Source organism: Vombatus ursinus, unplaced genomic scaffold, assembly GCF_900497805.2.
Source record: "Vombatus ursinus unplaced genomic scaffold, bare-nosed wombat genome assembly UNPS02001287.1, whole genome shotgun sequence".
Classification (NCBI taxonomy): domain Eukaryota; kingdom Metazoa; phylum Chordata; class Mammalia; order Diprotodontia; family Vombatidae; genus Vombatus; species Vombatus ursinus.
The window spans coordinates 12,265,595-12,280,125 of record NW_020941065.1 but is presented as its reverse complement, the minus strand read 5'-3'; the positions used below and the strand labels follow the sequence as shown (position 1 = coordinate 12,280,125).

The 14,531-nt window shown below is 43.6% G+C and overlaps 1 protein-coding gene across 1 annotated transcript in view; it reads left to right on the top strand.

The window, feature by feature from the left end:
* LOC114043247 (sodium-dependent serotonin transporter-like) overlaps positions 1-14,531 on the top strand; it is a 78,621-nt gene that overhangs the window by 20,030 nt on the left and 44,060 nt on the right. The window lies entirely within an intron of this gene.

Sequence of the window (14,531 nt, the reverse complement as noted above, 5' to 3'; positions counted from 1 at the left end):
GTCTGACATCCCCTGTTCTAAGGCCCCTCCCAGCCCTGACATCCCCTATTCTAAGGTCCCTCCCAGCTCCGCCACGCCATAGTCTAAGGTGTCTTCCAGCATTAGTATTCTATATTCTAAGGGCCCTTTCAGGAGTCCAGTAGGGAGGGCAAGGAAAATATCTGAAATAAGGGAATCTCCTCAATGTTGCTCAAAATCATACAAAATTTCCTCCTCCAAAAGACCGGGCTGCTCCCCTAGCCCTTACTTTGGGTAACCCCTAGTTTAGCCCTGAACTTCTTGAAGTAGTTTAATCCCAAAGAGCCTGAGTTTCCTCCTCAGTAAAATGAGGGAGCTGGACTAAGATGACCTCTAAGGGCCCTTCCATTTCTGCTCCGGCCGGACAAGTCAAAGCAAAAGAAATAACCACCTCTAAAAGAGGTTACGATACTCTCCCAACTGAAAAGTTTTATCCACTGGCCTGTAGACTTAGTAACTGATTAAATGAGCCTCCATCTAAATTCTAAAGCAGAAAGGACCTGTGTGCTTTAAAAAAAAAGTTCACCCTTTCCCACTTCCATTTATAAAACCCATTACATTAACTAGCTCAATTAAGCTTAGGCACAATATGATGGCCCCAAAGAGAAATACATGGTTCTCTTCTCTGCTGCTTTAAGGAATTTATTTTAAATGAAAGGTTATCCATTTCATCACAATTGCTCTGCACCCCAAGGTAGGAAAATTTCCAACATTTAGGCAGAGGTTGGGCTCTCTGCCTTACTTACATTTAGGTAACCATCTCTTTGTGATTAAGGCAAAATTCAGGTTTCTGAAACTATTTGGGAAACGATACTACAGATTATATTAAGAGTGTCTGATATTGATAGCAGGAGGTTAGGGCAAAAGCAGACTTTCTCAAGATTTCTCTCAGTCCTGGAGTAGGGGGGGTAAAATGGTGGCATCCTCAAAAGTCTTCCGGCCAAGATTCCAATAGTGTCAATGGCCCTCCTCAGTATATCCCTTCTCGGCCACAGCTCTCTCTTCTGGTTCTTTCTGGCTTAGCTCTGTACGCCCCTACTCCTTCTCTTCAAAAAAAATCAATTGATCAATATTTATTAAATATCTACTATGTTCCAGCACACTGTGCTAAGTGCCAGGGATACAAAAAGAAGCAAAAGATAGTCCCTTCTCTCAAGGAGCTTATGATCTAATTAGGGAAGAGACAACATGCAAACAAATACATTCAAAGCAAGCTATATATATATAGGATAAATAGGAAATAATTAAAAGAGAGAAGGCACTGGAATTAAGAGGGGTTGGGGAAGGCTTCCTGTAGAAGGTAGGATTTTAGTCTCATTCTGAATTGGATTCTTTTTTTTAATAGTTCCTCAAACAATGGCTTTGATTGATTCAAGGAGGTGTACAGGCCCTGTTCATTCAAATTGATTAAACCAATGAAGAAGTGTTCTTATATAACAAAAGTAATTGCCTTTTAAGTGGCGGTGGAGCAATTAATGGAACCCCATTCTTATATCCTCCCTCCATCCCAGTTTCAATATTTCTTGACCTCAGTAAATTTACCAAAGTGTGTTTGGCAAAGTCCATCATCCCAAATCCTTAGATGTTATGTGCCCTTACAAATCCACACAATGATTTACTGGATTCTCACAACAACCCCGAAAAGTCATTTGGGCAAGGAGCATCATCTTCATATCACACAGGAGCCAAGTGAGGCTCAAAGCAGATCAACTGTGGAAGAAGAGGTATCTCACTACATAGATAGAAAGACAGGATAGAGAGATAGAGAGATAGAGAGATGGATGGATGGATGGATGGATGGATGGATGGATGGATGGATGGACGGATGGATGGAAATACACAGAGATATAGATATATAATTTCAAAAAGGGAGAGCATTCTTTAGATTGATTCAGAGTAGCCAGACAGGGTGGTTTTGGGGGGTTATAGACAAAAAAGCTCAAGTCAGAGAGTCCAAGAGGCCTGATGGGGAAAATGATAGAAGGCACTTTTAATATAAACAAACAACAACACATTTCCACAGAGTTTGAAGATTTTAAAAAGTTCTCTGCCTTCTTAAATTATCTTATATTTACTTATCAGATAAAATAATATATGTAAAGAGTGCTTTGCAAACACTAAAGTGCTACATAAATATATAATTATTAATTTCATTTTTCATATTTTTCAATGAAGATCAGATAGAAATAGCCCTACAACAAATCACTACTCATTCTTTTTTTTACTCTTATTCTTTCATATTTAATATTCTGTGAACTTTTACAGGAGTGAATAAAATTTCTGTAATTGAATATTATTATTTTCTGTATATCTGCAGCCCAGTTAGGAGTGCCAGATGTGCAGGCCCACAATTGCATTTCTGGAGTTGTGAACTGGAGGTCCAGACATTCTGGAAAGCAATTGGAGTTATGGTCCAAAGTCACAAAATTGTGCATACTCTCTGACCCAGTGATACCTCTACTAGTCCTATACATCAAAGAAAGATTAAGAAAGGACACATATGTGCATCAACATTTATAGTCACTCTTTTTGTGGTGGCAACAACTCAAAAGTAAAAGAGTGGCCATCAATTGGGGAAATAGCTAAACATGGTATTTGAATGGAATGAAACATTATTGTGCCATAAGAAATGATGAAAGGGATAGTTTCAAAGAATCACAGAAGACTTTCATGAACTGATGAAGGGTAAAGTGAGCAGAACCAGAACAATTTATACAATAACAACAACATTGTAAACTCTTAACTCTGATCAATGCAATGACCCACCATGATTCCAGAGGACTCATGTTGAAGCTTTCTCCCTAACTCTTGATGAAAACGTAAGGAGCAAAGTCAAAATGTAGAATAAGACATAGATTTTTCGACATGGCCAATGTGGGAACTCATTTTTTATGATTATACATATTTCTCTTTCTCTATCTCTATCTTTCTCTAAAGGAAGCAGGGGATGGAAGGGAGAGAAAACAGATTTTTGTTCATTGGAAAAAAATTTTTAAATCCAATGTCTGATATGGAGTGAGAGGGCATGGGTTTGAATCCTAACTGTCATTTGCTCCCTGTGGGATCTCAGCTCCTCTGAACCTGCTTCCTCACCTGTAAAATCGAGAGCATTGGAGTTGCTGAACTCTGAGGTTCCTTTAAGCTCTGACTCTGAGTCTGTTGTCTATAATATATGCTCCCAGAAGGATGTAAACTCCTTGAGGACAGGGATGTCTATGTTTTGTTGGGGGATGAAGTTTGCCTTTGTGCCCCCAGCGTTTAGCACAGTGTCCAGCACACAACAGGTGCCTAACAAATGTTCAGTGAACTGAACAGATACAAAGTCCTTTCCTCACAACAAGCCTGTGAAGGAGGTAGAAACCATGAGAGGGACCCGATGAGTGCGTGGGAATACATTCCTTGCTAAACTTGTGGAAGTGTGGTCTAACAGCTAAGAGTCAAAAATAAATAACAGCAGCTGACATTGACACCACACTTTCCATTTATTATCACCCTGGAATCTCACGACAACCCCAAGAGGCCAAGAGTACATGCATTCTTGTCCCCATTTCACAGGTGAGCATACTGAGACTAGGAGAGGTGAAGCCAGGACTCAAACCCTAAGATCCAGTGCTCTTTCCACTATAGTACTATACCTCCAGAGCCAATACCTGGGATCCGAGCCCCACATTCACCCTTGGGACTTTTGGCCAGCCACAGCAGGACTCAGATTCTAAAACTGAAATGCTTATACCCCCAAGCTACACAGACTCTGTCAGGCTAAACAGGAACAGCAGATGATAAGCAGAGATGGTCTGGAAGCCAACAGCTTTACGGAAATAGCTGGCGGCACTTCTTTCCTAATTAAGCCATGGGTGAGGCACGAAGGGGAGCATCATTCAGAGGTGCACAGGAGAAGAGTCAGAGCAGACCGGGAGGAAGGAAAGGAGATCTGGGGAGTGTTCTAGTGAACAGACATAAACACACTGGGGGGGGGGGGGGGATGACAAGGTCACTCTGAGCTAATAAGATCCAGAAGAGAAGGAACCCAGAACCGAATAAATGAAAAATGCCATGAATTTGGAGCCAGAGGATTTAGCTCCTGCCACCTGGGTGACCTTAGGTCATCTTATGGGTCTCAATTTCCTCATTTGGAAAATGAAGGGGGGGGCAGCTAGGTGGCGCAGTGGACAGAGCACCGGCCCTGAAGTCAGGAGGACCTGAATTCAAATCCGGCCTCAAACCAAACATTTGACACTTACTAGCTGTGTGACCCTGGGCAAGTCACTTAGCCCCAATTGCCTCACTAAAAAAAAGAAAAGAAAAGAAAAGGAAGGGGTTGGATTAGCTTGCCTAAGATTTCTCCTTTGATGCTGCTGGTGGATGGATGACAGTCATATATTTCAATCTGAAAGGGACCTCAAAGATCATTTTATCTCAAAACCCTTAATTTCTCATGACTTACCCATGGTTGCACAAGTCACAGGATGATATAACAAAAGATGTCAGGGACCTCAGAGGCCAAACTAGTCTGATTCCTTCATTTTCCAGATGAGGAAACTGAGGCCCAGGGAGGTCCTGAGATCACAGATGTGATCAGCACAGGGTCAGCCGCTAAGCTTCAGCATGAGTCCTCTGGACTCACGGTGGGTCATTGCATTCATCAGAGTTAAATCTTTATAATGCTGTTATTGTATAAGCTGTTCTGGCTCTGCTCACTTTGTCCTTCATCAGTTCATGAAAGCAAGATGCAAAGCCAAGCCCTCTGACTAAACTCCACTAAATCATGACTTGCAATGGTTCTCTCTGGTTGCTTCTAGTCCTTAACCCTAGACCTGTCCCCTCCAGTTCTGGACAGTTCCTTACAAAAAAACCCTTGGACATCATTGTGCCAATGCCCCTGACTTCCAGCAACAGCACCTCCCCTGTTCACCCTGCCTCAGCCAACCTCGGGGTTCCTGCCGGTTCTGACCTTCCCCACACCAACATCTCAGTTATCCTCAAGGGAACAATCTCCTCATCGCTGCCCTTTCTGCTAGAGGCAATTCTGTGCCTCAGACGGTTTAAATAGGATCATTAACTATGAGTAATGTCTTTTCCTACTTTGCCTACTTAACAGGTAAGTTTCTAGGGCTCCATCTCCTGCGGGAGTGCAATCGGCACCTATTTCCATAAAGATTTCCTTTGGCCTAGCTGTCTTCATTTTCTTTGCCATTCCTGGAAATGCAATCAGAGTGTTTCTACAGTTTGATTTAAGGTTTTCCTGAAGGAGCTTTCCAGTCATTCTCTCATGAGCACCAGAAGACTTAGGGGTCAAGGTCAAGGCTCTGTCTGGGACCACAGCTGAGTGGCATATTAACCTCCCTGAGCCTCTGATTCTTCATCTGTAAAACAGGAATAAGACTGGTCCCACCAACTTCCCAGAGCCCTTGAAGGATAGTTCTTTCAAACCAGATTTGTGATATCATGGATATGGGAAGCTCCTAACTAGGGGACACCCTCTCCCAAGTCCATACCTTCTCTGCAACTTCTAACCTTAAGGGCTTGTCTACAGCACTGAAAAGTTCAGTCATTTCCCCAGGGTCATGCAGCCAAGATGTACCAGAGACCAGACTTGATCTCAGGTCTTTCCGCCTCCATGATGCCATGATTTGTCTCTTCAGAATTCCACAGCATAATCCCCATTCACATAGAGTTCCATGGTGGGCCCCCTCTCTCATCCAGAGTAACTGTCATCGTCAGAAAGGCATCATCTCTCCCCACCATCCATGGCACTTCAGCTGCCGTGCAAGGCAAATTCTCCCAATGATTCACAGGTAACATAAGGCAATTTAGCATCTGTACCGGGCTTGGCCCTGAGATTGGAGCTTTTGTGGAATCCAGAATGGGAAAGAGCACCACATATGGGCTCCTACCTACTCATTCCTCATATGTTATTAGTCACACGCCAGAAATCATCTCCAAGCACCTGCTCGGAAGAGATCTATCCCTGGAGACCAGGATCCTGATCAGGAAAGAAAGCAAAAGGCCCCAGTACATATACAGAAGGTTCTGTGGTGGAACCCTCCTGCACACAGCCAGAGTCCCATGGCAGAAGCTGCTTGCACACGGTTCTCCAGCCAAACCACTTTGTCCCCCAGAGTCCTATGGCCAAAGCTCCAGTCACAGAGGGTTCCAAAGTAGAACCTTCACACAGAAGCAGAGTTTCATGGTGGGAAGCCCAACCACTCAGATATCCATGATGGACTAATGTATGTTTAGGACCTGCCCCTACCCCTGCCCCCACAAAAGGCACCAAGAATAAAAGGATCAGCATTTGAACCTTCTCAGGCTTAATACAATTCTCTTCTCAAGTCATCAAACAGAGCCTTAAAGATATGTTAGTCACACTCAAGTCAGATTACAAGCAAATGCCTCCAACCACACCATTTACTGCTCGATGCCAGCCATAGACCTATCCAGTTAATCGTTGACTAACAAACTATAAATAGACACGACGCATTATGTTCCAGAACACTGAAGTGAGCTTTGTAGCGCTTGCCATAAGGGGCCCTGGGGTTTCCTGGGGCTATTATTAAGACGTTTGTAATAAACTTTATCATGTCACACGTGCTTCATACATAATAAATCACAGAACCTCAAACCCTGAGGGCTCTCAGAGACCGGCCGGTCTATCCCACACCTGAAAAAGGACGCCCTTTATGATACACAGTAAGGTCACCAAGTCTTTTCTTCAAGGCTTCCACTACCTCTCAAAGCAGCCCCTTCTACCTAAAGTCAGTTAGTCCCAGAATGGTGAAGTCCCTCCGCTCACTTGCAAGATGCACAAATTTGGATTACGTTACTATCGTTCTCATGCTCTGTCTCTCTGCGATGGACCAGTTCATACCTTGGAAAGACCGCTTTCACCTAAGAACTCCATCTATAGGATCCTTGATCTAAGGCGGGAAGGATCCTCAATGGTCACCTAGTGCAACCCTTCTCATTTTACATATGGGGAAACTGAGGCCAAGGTCACACAGGTAACAAATGGCAGAGAGGAGACTCAAATTCAGATCTAAGGCATAGCTGTGTTTCCCCTTGTAAGGGGAAAGGCTCAGGGAGAAAGGGGAAGGAGAGGGAAAGGGAGGATATTGCTGCCATATCGAGGGGAGCCTTGAATGCCAGGCAAATGAGCTTTACTTGGCAAACAACAGAGAGCTACTGATGAGGGAGTCCGGTCTAACGACCGAGGCCCCTTCCAGTCCCAGAGCTAAGATCCTAGAGATGGGGTTCTTAGAAATGGTATCTCCAGGGTGTGAATTGGTAACATAACCCAAATCTGTGCATCTTGCAGAGAAAAAACTGGAAGTGAATGGAGGGCAGGGATCAAGGAGAGAGGGAAAGGGGGATAGAGGGAGGGAAGAAGTGAACCAGGCCTTTATGAGTTACTTACTAATAAAAACAGCTTAAATTTATATAGTGCATGAAGGTTTACAAAGCACCTTACACGCCTCTAAAGGAATTAGGTAAGCCATTAGGTCACTCAATGGACAGAGCATTAGACCTGGGATCAAGAAGACCTGGGCTCAAATCTGGCCTCAGATATTTACTAGCTGTGTGACCCTGGACATGTCACTTCATCTTTGTTTGCCTCAATTTCCTCATCTGTGAAAAGGCAATAATAACAGCACCTCCTTCACAGGGTTGTTGTGAGGATAAAATGAAATATTTGTAAAGAACTGCAAACCTTAAAATGCTGTATCATCATCATCATCATCATCAATCTATACAACAACCCTATAATACTATAGTCATTATTATGATCCCCATTTTACCAATGGGGAAACTAAGGCCCAGAAAAGAGAATCCATTTGCTCATGGTCATACAGGTAGGAAGTATCAGATCCAAGATTCCAATCGAGGAAGATGGAGTCATTCCTGAGATAGCTCCCATCCATCTCCAGTAGACTGTATGTTCCCTGAGGGCAAAGACTGCTATTTTTCCCCTGCCTGCCAAGTGGCTTTGCTCTCCTGGCACACAACAGATGCTTGCTAAATATTTGTTCAAATGAATTTGTTTGTGGAATTGTTTCAGAAGACCTGATGCCTTTTGGTTGGTTCAAAGGAGAACTCAGGGGCCTCTTAGTAATAGGAAAAGTAAGAAGACACCCCAGGGGGAAGGGGGGAGGGGAGGGGCAGAGGAACAAGAAGCTTGACCCCATAGTGGCCTTTCCTAGGGAGGAAATGATAAAAGAATCCCAAGCCTTTCCAAGACATTTGACTTCTTATCTTCTGCCAAAGAACCTTGTAGGCATTAATTCCGGCTTCTCTACCCCAGAACTGGAGACTTTTGCATCAGCAGCTGACTGATAAGAGGAGACAGGTTAGGGCTGGGGCTGGGATGTAGGGATGCTTATGGGGGGTGCAGCTTCCCCTACCAGATTCATTAAGAGGTCCTGTCCCTCCTTCCTCTGGAGTTCACTTGCAAGTCTTAAAGTCTCGGGCGGTAGAGTATAGCCACCCATTCATTGATTAACAAACATTTATTAAATGCAGAGCATTGGCAACAAACATCAATTAAGGATCTATGTCAAATCAATAAGTGCTTACTATGTTCCAGGCAATGTGCAAAGGGCTGAGGATATAAATAGAAATTTTAAAAAAAGACAGATCCTGCCTTCAGGGAGCTTACCTTCTAATGTGGGAAAATACCACATAAAATGACACCCATAGGAGAGGAGAAGTACCCTGGGGACGGCAAGGTAGAGAAAGAAGTCAGAAGCCAGGTGTGCACAGAAGCTGTACTGGAAATGGGAGTCACCTCCTAGCCTCCTCAAGGAGTTTACAGTTTAGCAGGGACAGAAGAAAGAAAGTAACAACCAGAGACCACCCTGGATTCCATGGTGGGAGGGGCTGCACTGGGAAAAGCACTAGATTTTGAACCAGAGGTCAAGGAAGGAAGGAAGGAGAGAAAGAAGGAACGAGGAAGAGAGAGGAGGAAGGAGGGAAGGGAGAGAGGAAGTGAGGGAGGAAGAAAAGGAAAAAAGAGAGGAAGGAGGAAGAGAGGGTAGGAGGGAGGAAGGGAGAGAAGAAAGGAGTAAGGGAGGAAGGAAGTCCTCTTCCTTCCTCCCTCCCTCCCTCCTTTCCTTCTTTCCTTCCTTCTTTCCTTCCTTCCTTCTTTCTTTCCTTCCTTCCTTCCTTCCTTCCTTCCTTCCTTCCTTCCTTCCTTCCGTTCTTCCTTCCCTCCCCTCCTTGCCCAGGAAGCAGAGCTGTCCACTTTATCTGGAGACACAACTAGAAAATAAAGTTGGAGACATCATTTGGTGCCAGACTGTGGGGAGCCTTGAATGCCAGATAAAAGAACTGGAACTTTACTTGGGAGCCATTGGGAACAAAGAGCCATTGATGATTTTTGAGCACAGGAGTGACATAACCCAATTTATGCATTATACAAAAAGATTTTTCTGGCAGCAGTATCAAGGAAGTAAGAGATAATGGAAGCAGAAGCCATTTTAAAAGAATATTGCAAGAGCCCTAGCCTATCAACTAACCCCAGACTCATAGGAACCTGCTATTTCACTGACTTCAGTATGCTACTTCCCTACCTCAAGAATCCACAATGGCTCCCTGTTGCCTTCAAAATGAGGCACAGAACCTTAGAAATTGTCTAACTCAACCTAGACGTTTTCGAGATGAGAATGTGGAGTGCCAGAGAGAGGGAGGGCAACTTGTCAGCATCCAAATTCCTCTGTGCAGCGTTGTGGGATGGACACAATCTAGTCACACCCTCCCTTATCAAACCCACTTCCCCAGGTCTTGGCTCTTTGTCACTACAGTTGAGTCTTATCCTAGTCAAACATTCCTTTAGCTAAGAGTCCCAGGAAATCTGCCCTTTCTCAATTCACCTAATTCTTTTTTTTATGGTAATTTTTATTTATTTTTTTTGTTTTCAACATTTACTTCCACAAGATTTTGAGTTCCAAATTTTCACCCCATCTTGCCTCTCCCCCACCCCAAGATGGCATGCATTCTGAATACCCCTTCCCCTAGTCTGCCTTCCCTTCTCTCTCTCCCCCCCTTCTCTTATACCCTTCCCCTTCTATTTTCCCGTAGGGCAGGATCGATTTCTGTACCCCATTTCCTGTATTTCTTATTTACCAGTTGCATGTGAAAACATTTTTTTAAACATGTTTTTAAAACTTTGGGTTCCAAATTTTCTCCCTTCCTCCCTCCCCACCCACCCTCATTGAAAAGGCAAGCAATTAAATATAGGTTATATATGTGCAGTTATGCAAAACACTTCCATAGTAGACATGCTGTGAAAAACTAACTCTATTTCTCTTAATCCTATCCTGCCCACCCGTTTATTCTATTCTTTCTTTTGACCCTGACCCTCCTCAGAAGTATTTGCTTCTGATTACCCCCTTTCCCAATCTGCTCTCCTCTCTATCATCCCCCTACTCTCTTGTCCCCTTCCCCCCCTATTTTCCTGTAGGGTAAGACAGATTTCCATACCCAATTGAGTGTGTATGTTATTCCCTCCTTAAGTCAAATCCTATGAGAATAAGATTCATTCATTCCCTCTCACCTTCCCCTGTTTCCCCTCCACTGTAAGAGCCTTTTCTTTTCTGGTTTTTTTTGTGGGATAATTTACCCCATTCTACCTCTCCCTTTCTCCTTCTCCTAGTATATTCCTCTCTCACCCCTAATTCACCTAATTCTTAAGGCAAAGCCAGAGAACCTGTCCTCTTCTCCAATTCCCTGCAGAAACTGATAACTAGGGAAGCTACAGGACTTCTCTCTCCTTTGGGCCAGAGGGGAAGAAACAAGGGGAAAGACCACAATGGATCTGGGGCAGGAGTCCAGTCTTTCTCATTTTATATCAATCCTTTCCATGCTTACATTTCAAACTGGTCCCCCAGCTGTTCGCCATGGACAACATCATCTCCCACCTCCAAGCGTTTGCACAGGCAATTCCCCGTGCCCCTCTCTCCTCTGCCTTATACAGTCCCCAGCTTCCTTCATAGGGGCCACCTCCTACACAAGGCCTTTCTTGACCACCGTCCTGTACCTGGGTTGTTAGCCCTCTCTCCTTGAAATTACTTTATATTACTTTGAACATATTTTGGATTTACTTCTTTGTGTACAAGTTGTATTCTTTCTTCACTCTGCCTAGTAGAATGTAAGCTCCTCGAGGGCAGGGGCTGATTGCTTTTTATCTTTGTATCTCCAGCACATAGTCAGGCATTTAAAAGTCTATCCGACTGAAATGAATGGAAAAGGTTTGAATTCCAGGTCCATTGCTTACTCCCTTGGTACCTGTGGCAAATTCCCTCTCTGAGTCTCAGTTTCCTCCCCTCTGACAAGAGCTAGTTGGACAGGGTAACCTCTGAGATCCTTGTAGCTATGATTCCATCCCAGATAAGGTCCCAGATCCTTCTTCTTTAAAACAAAGGGGTTTGGATCAGTTGGTCTCTGAGGTCCCTTCCAGCACCAGTTTCATGATTCTATAAGCCCTCTCTGGGCCTCAGTTTCCCCTTCTGAAAAATTGGGGAGAGGCAATCGGACTAGATGTTCTGTAGCGTTCCTTTCATTCTTAAGCCCGCGACACAGCAAGTGTGTGAAGAGCCAGAGAAACAAAATGTCTCTTTAAATCAGGGTGGCCCAGAGAAACTGGGAAATAACCCATCACGTCTCAGTGCCCTGGGAGGAATTTCATTTCACAGTTGTTTTCCTTGACGAGAGCCGAGCCCTCCAAAAAGCTCCATTCTCCAACAAGCTTCAATAAATCTAAAATGGAAGCCCTGAGGGTGGAGAGACTATAAGGTTTTCAAGGTTCTTAAAATCTCTTATCAGTAATGGCCAGATATAGTTAGTACGTATTAAATACCACAGACTGTTAGGGACCTTTGATCTCCACCGTCACCACCTCCTCATTTCACAGATGAATAAACTGAGGTCAAATAAGGGAGAAGTGATTGACCTAAAATCATAAACCATGTTACCAGCAGTGTGGGACTGGTTGGGGAGAAGGAAGGAAGGGGATAATAATAATAATAATAATAATAATTAATAATAATAATAATAATAAATACAGACACATATACTATATATAGTATGTATATAGTATGTATATGGAATTGTTCAGTCATTTCGGTCGTGTCTATCTCTCCATGACCCGATTTGGGGTTTTCTTGGCAGAGATGCTGAAGTGGTTTGCCATTTCCTTCTCCAGCTTATTTTACAGATGAGGCAACTGAGGCAAACAGGGCAAAGTGACTTGTCTAGCATCACACAGCTAGTAAATGTCTTAGGTCAGATTTGAACTCAGGTCTTACTGATTCCAAGTCTAGTACTCTATCCACTGTGCCATCTAGCTGTGTCCAAATCTTACCATGAGTTTCCCTGTCTAAATAAAGCTATCAGATGGGGAACCAAAGCCAGGGTTGCCAAGGAGGAAGCTGCAGTTTTTTTAAAATAAATCTGGGAGATATCACTTTAAAGATGGCAGCCCACACCATGCCAAGGACCCAGACTGTCTCACTGATATCTGATCAGGAGCTATCGAGGGCTGCCACAGGCCATCTCCAAGATCAATAGCTACTGATCCACATCCAGAGAACTACGGAGTCTGAATGCAGATCGAAGCTTACTATTTTCACTTTTTTTCTTGTTTTTTCCCTTTTGTTCTGATTCTTCTTTCACAACATGACTAATGTGGAAATGTTTAGCATGATTGCACTATATCAGATTGCTTGCTGTCTTGGGGAGGAGGGAGGGAAGGGAGAAAAACCTGGAACTCAAAATCTTATAAAAATAAATATTGAAAGCCATCTTTACACATAATTGGAAAAAAATAAAATACTATTAAGTGCAAAAAATATCAATAAGTACTGGAAGGCACGTTTCTGGAGCCCCAAACCATGAAAAGGCAAGATGCTCATCTTTTTGCATAATTCATGAGGAGGGCTGCTTCTGTCTGCGGGCAGGAGACATAGTTGCAAACAAACTGATTGGAGTAAGAGACACAGAAATTGGAAAACCTGAAATATTTCATCAGATTCTTCCGGCCTTCGAGTAGTCACAGAATATTCATTGAGCACCAGCTGTGGGCAGGTTTTTCATAGGGATTCTAGATCCAGACCTGGAAGGGACCTTGGAGCACCTCGAACTCAACCCCTTCATTTTCCATAGGAGGAAACTGAGGCCCAGTAAGTTGAAGTGATTTGCCTAAGGTATCCCAGGTAGTGACAGGCGGAATTTGGACTCAGGACCTTCCACTGGACTTTCAAGCTTCCAGAAGCAGGCAAGAATGCCTACAACCCACCCAGCCCATCTCTCCCAATCCATCTCTGTCCAGCCTCATCCCTACCTTCGTCTCTTTCTTTGCCACATGGTAGGATAGAAAATATACTAGATTGAGACTCAAAAGACCTGGGTTCCCATTCTAGTTCTGCTATTTACTAACTGTGTGAACTTAGCCAAATTCCTCCTCCATTCTGGCCTCAGTTTCCTCATCCGAAAATGAGAAGGCTCGATAGCATTGGCTCTAGATCTCTGATTTGCAAAATGACAAGGTAACAGTAGATGAGCTAGACAATCTCTTCCATCTCTAAAGAGGTGGTCCTCTCATTCACCCACCTCTCCCTCCCTTTTTATTCCCTCCATACTTCTGAGAACCTTCCTCTAGAAGCCCATTGCCTTAATGGGAGGCAGTGTGGCACAGTGGGTTTGGAGTTGTAAGATCTAAGAAGGAATCCCAACTCTGCCACCATCTTTATGTGACCATGGACCAGACACTTAATATATCTGGGCCTCCATTTCCTCCTCTGTTAAAAACTGGGGGTTGAATTAGGTAGGACCCTTCCAGCTCTCTAAATCTATGATCTTATGAATGACTCTCCTACATGCTTTAGACTAGAGGTTCTTAACCTTTCATTGTGTCGTGGACCCTTCAACAATCCAGAAAAAAGCCTATGAATTTGTTCTCAGAAGAATGTTTTCGAATGCACAAAATAAAACACACAAGATTAAAAATGGAATCAAATGGTGAAAATAAAGACGTACATTTTTTCCATCCAAGTTCATGGACCCTCAGAAATTCAGTTGAAGGGTAGTTAGCATTTAAATACCCCTTTTAAGGTTTGCAAAGCATTTTAAATATGTTATCTCACTTGATCCTGTGAAATGGGTGCTATTATTATCCCCATTTTAGAGTTGAGAAAACTGAGGCAAGCAGAGGTTAGGTGGCTGACTTGCCCAGGGTCACTCAGCTAGTAAATGTCTAGGATGAATTTGAACTCAGGTCTTCCTGACTACAACATTAGAACTCCGTGCACTCTGCCACCTCATGTCTTCACCTTCCTTGACTCCCACTGTCCTTTTCAAAACTGATGTTCTGGGGCAGCTAGGTGGCACAGCTACACTCTGGCCTTGGGGTCAGGAGGACCTGAGTTCAAATTCAGCTTCAGACACCTGACATGTACTAGCTGTGTGACCCTGGGCAAGTCACTTAACCCTGATTGCTTCACCAAAAAGCAAACAAAAAAAAA